Genomic DNA, 5,955 nt, shown 5'->3' on the forward strand with positions numbered 1-5,955 from the left:
ATTGAAGAAAACCGAGTCGGTCCGCACTGTGAAAAGCTCAATGGAAAGGAAAGATACCATGAGAAAATAAGAGTTAAAGGACTGGATCCAGACGAGCATTCAGTGTCGGCAGACGTTAACCTGTTGCTAAACTTCGAGCACGCAGACATTTATAATTCTATGACTTAAGTGTGAGTTTACAAACACACAAAGGGTTCAGCAGCTTCAGGTCACTGCAGCAGAAACAGGGCCTGGTTCCTGATGGAGGGACGCAGAACCTGGAGATGTTTAAAGTGGATCAGAAAACTATCATCCGTTCAAAGGTTTGCTGCTGCTGCGACTGGATGTATGTGTGCGACTGTGAAACGCCATTTAGTGCGTTGAGTGAAAATCACAGACTGTTAAAGTGATCAAAGAGCCGACTGTCTTTCCCTCTGAATAATTGTTTCATTCTCTCCGGTCATGTCTGTAGACTCCCTCCAGTCTCTTGTCTTTGTGTGAAACAACCGCCGACCGACCGAATCAAGTTCATTTACACCACAGTCTGTTTCACGTCCAGCCTCAAGCAATAAACACTTGTTCCTACGTGTTGGTTTTTCTAAACTACTTCAACCATGTTGGTTTTGATGCATGGACAAAGCTGCGTATTCATACAAAGAATCACTACTAAACTTCATTCAGCAGACTTCCCGGTACACACTCTCATTTCAAGAAGTATTTGTCTGCTTTGCCTGTGAGGAGTCTCTAAATATTTCCTCACACTAAAGAGCCCTGCAGACATGTGAAACATCCACTCTTTCATTCATTAACACACACCCGATGGATTGTACGGCCACTTCATGCTCAGTTCATGTCTGGCCTTTCTCATCACGCTGCTTTGAATCGGTGAAGGTCTCCGGGCCCAGTGAGCAGAAGTGTGTGTGACCTGGCTGAACTGCCGGCTGAAAGAAAAACCTACAGCCTCTGTCAACACAAACACACATTACAAGCCATAACAGCTGTGTCGCTGTACACAATGTGACTCTTGAGTGACAGATAATGACTCGAAACTGGGCAGCAGAACATCTAAAACACACAGGAAAATCTTATTGGGCTCAAGGTGGAGCTTTAACACACTGATGTCCTAAATAACTAAATTCACTGATGGACGTACAGAACAATAACTGAAGGAAGCACAATCTGCTTGGCAAACATTGAAGGTTGAACTAAGCCATTTTAGAATCAACAGGATTCCTGTCAATATCTCAGAGGAGAAAACTCCTCTTTTAGGAAGGCATGAGCAACAACTTCACTATTTGTACACAGTGTTGGTGGCATCAGGAGTGGGCTGTGCATTTCAGACCTCGGCCTTCATTAGTGCTCAATCTGAATCAATCAACCCCTATATAACTTATTGTTTGCTCTAAAAACCATGTTATTGATGCAGGCATGCAATATAAAGAGCAGTTGCATCACACGTAGAGTAAATACCTGTAGTGAAGAAACCAACCTGATGTGCACACTCTCCTTCTGCTGCAGCTCAGTTGCATAAAAACGCCCCTGCTATTCCCAAAAGGTTTGGTGGGTCGAGGAGGGTGACATACATCAGCTTTTTGTTATCTTGAAATCTGGTCTTTGTCATGGCAAATGATATAGTCCAGAATCCTGCGCTGGAGTTGGTTAGTGCACGCACATAACTTGTTCCGTATCAAGTGTCGGCCATTTTAACTGCCTCCCTTAGTGCTGTTGTTGCTGCTAACTACAGCAGGTGTGGGGAAACCCGACGGAGATTCATAGCTGTCCTGGCGATCACCTTTTAAGCTCATTCACAAAAAATGTTTCCAAGTGTCTTACCTTTTGTGAGTGTGTGTCCTTGTCTGATGAACATGTGAGATTGTGGTTATCATTCAGCTGCCGCTGCATGCGCTCACTTTAGAGTTACTGACAAACACTGAGGCAGCAACATTGGGGGTCCTGATACGTCACTGAGGGGGCGGGACTATAACCTGGGCACATCATACCATTATTGGCTGGTATTTTTGGCTCTTTCAATATACATTACTGTAACTCATATCCATTGTCAGTTTGATTAATTCTCAGTTATAGAAACTTGGGTAGCTATGACGCTAAGCTCCAGATCTTAGCTTCTCAGCTATCTTAGCTGTAACTCAGTCACATATTAACACGGCGTGTGTAGACAGGCAGTCACATCTGCACTGTAGCTGGATCACCGTGGCATGAAGACGTCGTCACTGTCTGTATTTCACACACTTGATCACACACGGTTGCTTTGTCCCTCAGTCCTGAACCCATAAGCCGTGGTGTATGGGAGGAGGGGATGGCATTGTGGTTGTTCTTGACTCTTCAAAATGTAGAATAAACTAAGTAAGGCTCTTTTCACCCACAATACAAATACAGTTGTGACGGACGACAAGTGTCGGGCAATAAGGTTCAAATAAAGATTAGTCCAGTAGCATTTCTTCAGTCGTAGCCCTGACCGGGGTGTCGCTCTCTCTGCACTGTAGGAGTTAACAAGGGAGCCAGAAGGACTTAAACATACATGCTGCTCTGCGTTGCCTGTGCTGGTTACCAGGGCAGCCCGGTGATCAAAAGAACATCAGCTTTGATTAACTGATCGATACTCCGGTGGCCTCGTCTGTACATTGATCTGCTGGCTGGGTGGAGGTCAGCGGTGGGCTTAGCTTCAAGTGAAGTGCTGGGTTGTGTTTTTCCCACCAACATGGAAAAAAATACCTAAAAAAGATTTGATATTTTGTTCATTCCAACTCTAACTTTGTGGTTGAGCAACAAAAACATTAGAAAATTTTTTTTACAGGAACTCAGTCTTCTGATAGTTGTAAATGAAAAGAGCATGCTTTTACACACACACACACACACACACACACACACACACACACACACACACACACACACACACACACACACACACACACACACACACACCTGAATGCAATAAGCCTCGTTATTCAGCTTTTTTACAAGCTTGATTATCGTCTCAACATGAGATTGAGGCGTTCTGGAGCTGGGAGAGCTAAAACCTGCAGGACAGCGGCGCTCAAGGCCCGGATGGGAAGACCCCTGCACTATGATAACGAGACGGTGACGATCTAAACATGGTTCTTTACGGCTCAAACATGATGAGAGGTGTGTGAGTTTTTGTTGACGAGACGAGACGGGACGCAAATGTTAGTGGTGGTCTGTCACACGTAGATAAATAATGTAACTTTAGGCCCCGTTTACACGACAAGGAATTCGAGTGTTTAATCCGCAAAACAAATCATTGACCTCATTATTCCAGATCAACCCTCGTGGTGCGAAACAGACTTGGAACAAATCAAGAACAAAAACCTCCTTCAAGGCCTCAGAGACCAGGATTTATTTTGTTATGTCAAAAAGATCGCTCTGAATTAATTTCTCCTCTCCGCTGAAGTTCAGAACTGAACCCGTGCACCAATCACCATCATTTAAGAATGGGCGGGTCATTTTCCAGGAGCTCTGATTGGTCAGGAGGCGGAGCTTTGACCTCTTATCGAGATCATAACCTGCTCCGGAGCAGGTTAGACATTCAGCGTCAGTTGCCAGGGTGATTTATCCTCGTGAGAAGTGAGCGAGCGTCGCAGTACGGAAAACCCAGGGTTAATCCTTAAAGTTATAAGAGAAGATCCCGCTTCGTAATACTGGTACTCTGGTCATGCTGCCCCACAATTCCTTGCAGAAAGCTCCGGAAAAAAGACATGAAGCCATTTCAGTTTAAGATCTAAAGATTTCAAAGAGATAAGAGTTAAGAACTTCAGCTTTTATTTAATTGTATATACATCTTTTTTTGTTAAAGCTTCAGGCCCAGGTAGGAACCTGTGTGTGTGTGTGTGTGTGTGTGTGTGTGTGTGTGTGTGTGTGTGTGTGGTTTCTGCCCCTGCTTTTCCCAGACAAGTTCAAGCCTTGACAGAACCGGTCTGCTCTCACATTCCTACACATTTCACCCTGTGTCTTGTGGGAACCACTGTATATTTTATCGTACCATGTCCTGGCTGTAAACTTTGAGCCTTATGTCACCATTGATGAGCTGCTGATGCCATTATGGAGCTGCTGCACACGTCATTTAATTAGCGTTTAGTGGTCTTTATGAAAAATATTCACATTTTTATGAAAATGACTCTAATTTTGCCCAATAGCTCCCAGGTCATGTGACCCAGTGACCTTAAATCAGTGTTTGAATGTGTAACTAGTCATGATTGTTGAGACACACCTCATTTAATTAGCGTTTATTGGTCTTTATGAAGAATATTCAAATTTCTTATGTAAAATACTGTAATTTTGCTCAATAGCTTCTTGGTCATGTGACCTACTGGCTCCAAGTCAGTGTTTGATCATATAACTACTTGTGACTGTTGAGACACACCTCATTTAATAAGTGTTTAATGGTAATTTTTAATAATATTCACATTTCCATGAAAGAAAACTGTATATTTGCTTAATACCTACCAGGTCATGTGACCTACTGGCTCCAAGTCTATATTAGATCCCATAAGTACATAAGCTGATGAAGGTACAGCTCTTTCTATGAACTTTTAATGGTCGTTTTTAATAATATTCACACATTAAAAAAACAAAACAAACAACTTTATTTAAGCTCAATAACTCCCAGGTAACAGATTCCACACGTCTCCCAAATATCTACAGTCCTCCGATTGGTACAGGAATACTCCACACGGTGCTCTGGTGTCCTGGATTCTGTGCTGCTGCAGTTTGTGTTTACGGACTTGACGACTGGACCAAGATGGCCGCCGTATTTCCTGCTCCGCGGCAGCCTATGCGGCGTCTACTCTATATTATGTCTATGGGATCACCTGCTGGTGTCAAGGAGAATAAGTCTACTTCAAATATAATTCAATAGTGCCGGGGACGTGTGTTTGCGATGCAGTGCCCCCTACAGTTTGGGAGTGGGAGCCGCGTGTAATACAAATGGCAGACACGTTCTTTCATGCTGATTCCGCACGTCTAAGTTCCGCACGTCACGCCCGTGCGTCAAGCATCAAGCTGCCTTTACCGCTCAACCCCACTGCCACGTAAGGTCAAACTGAGCATATGTGTTCCCCGTCCTCTGCTCGTGTTTTGGACGTGTGATCATTGCTCTTTAGCAAATTCGCAGAAATAAAACCACAATTGTAAAAGTAAGAATGTTTTTGCTCTAGGTTTTGTTTTTCATGTTTTTGTTCAGTGTTACAACTTTATCTGTGTGTAATACATAATCCTTATTAGATCAGAAAGTATTTGCTGTCGGGTGAAAATCCTGCATGTTAGGAACCATTAATTTTGTAATCATTGGTGAAAACAGCCGATCTACAAACTCACAGTGTGTTGAACTTGTAGATCTGCTAGTTTCTCAGCTTTTGTGTGACACTGTTGTCTGATGAAGTCGGGCATCAATTCATTAAAAATATGAGTTGAAACATGGAGGGAGATCAACGGTTTCAGCCCAACAGCAATGAAGTGTCTCCATCGACGGGAAACTCTAGATTAGATTTAATCTATTTAGAAAGGAATCTGGTTATTAAGCATTAAGGTTAACTGTTGTTTTATGATTTGCAGCACTTGATACAACCTGTCAACCTTCATTCTCATTTCCAATATTTATTGACCTAAATTAATTCATTAAGACAAACCCTTTTTTTTTTTTAAATTGCCGAAACGTGACTAAAACTAATAAGCGTGTTCATCCAATAGAATAAAACTAAAACTAAAGTTAAAATAGCTGCTAAAACCCACGCTGAATGAAAACAAATGGAAGAGACCAAATGCTAAGAATAGACATCATGATGATGAAGGGAACATCCTCTACAGTGAGAGACCCCTCAGCACAGTGATCAATACCTATATTATAATGGTGGTTTTCCATTTTAAAAACTTGGATTAAGAGTCATAAACTCAGATAAATTAATGTGTTTATTGACCTTATTGTTCCAAGAAAACGGAGCC

This window comes from Lipophrys pholis, assembly GCF_963383615.2.
Source record: "Lipophrys pholis genome assembly, chromosome: 22".
Lineage (NCBI taxonomy): Eukaryota > Metazoa > Chordata > Actinopteri > Blenniiformes > Blenniidae > Lipophrys > Lipophrys pholis.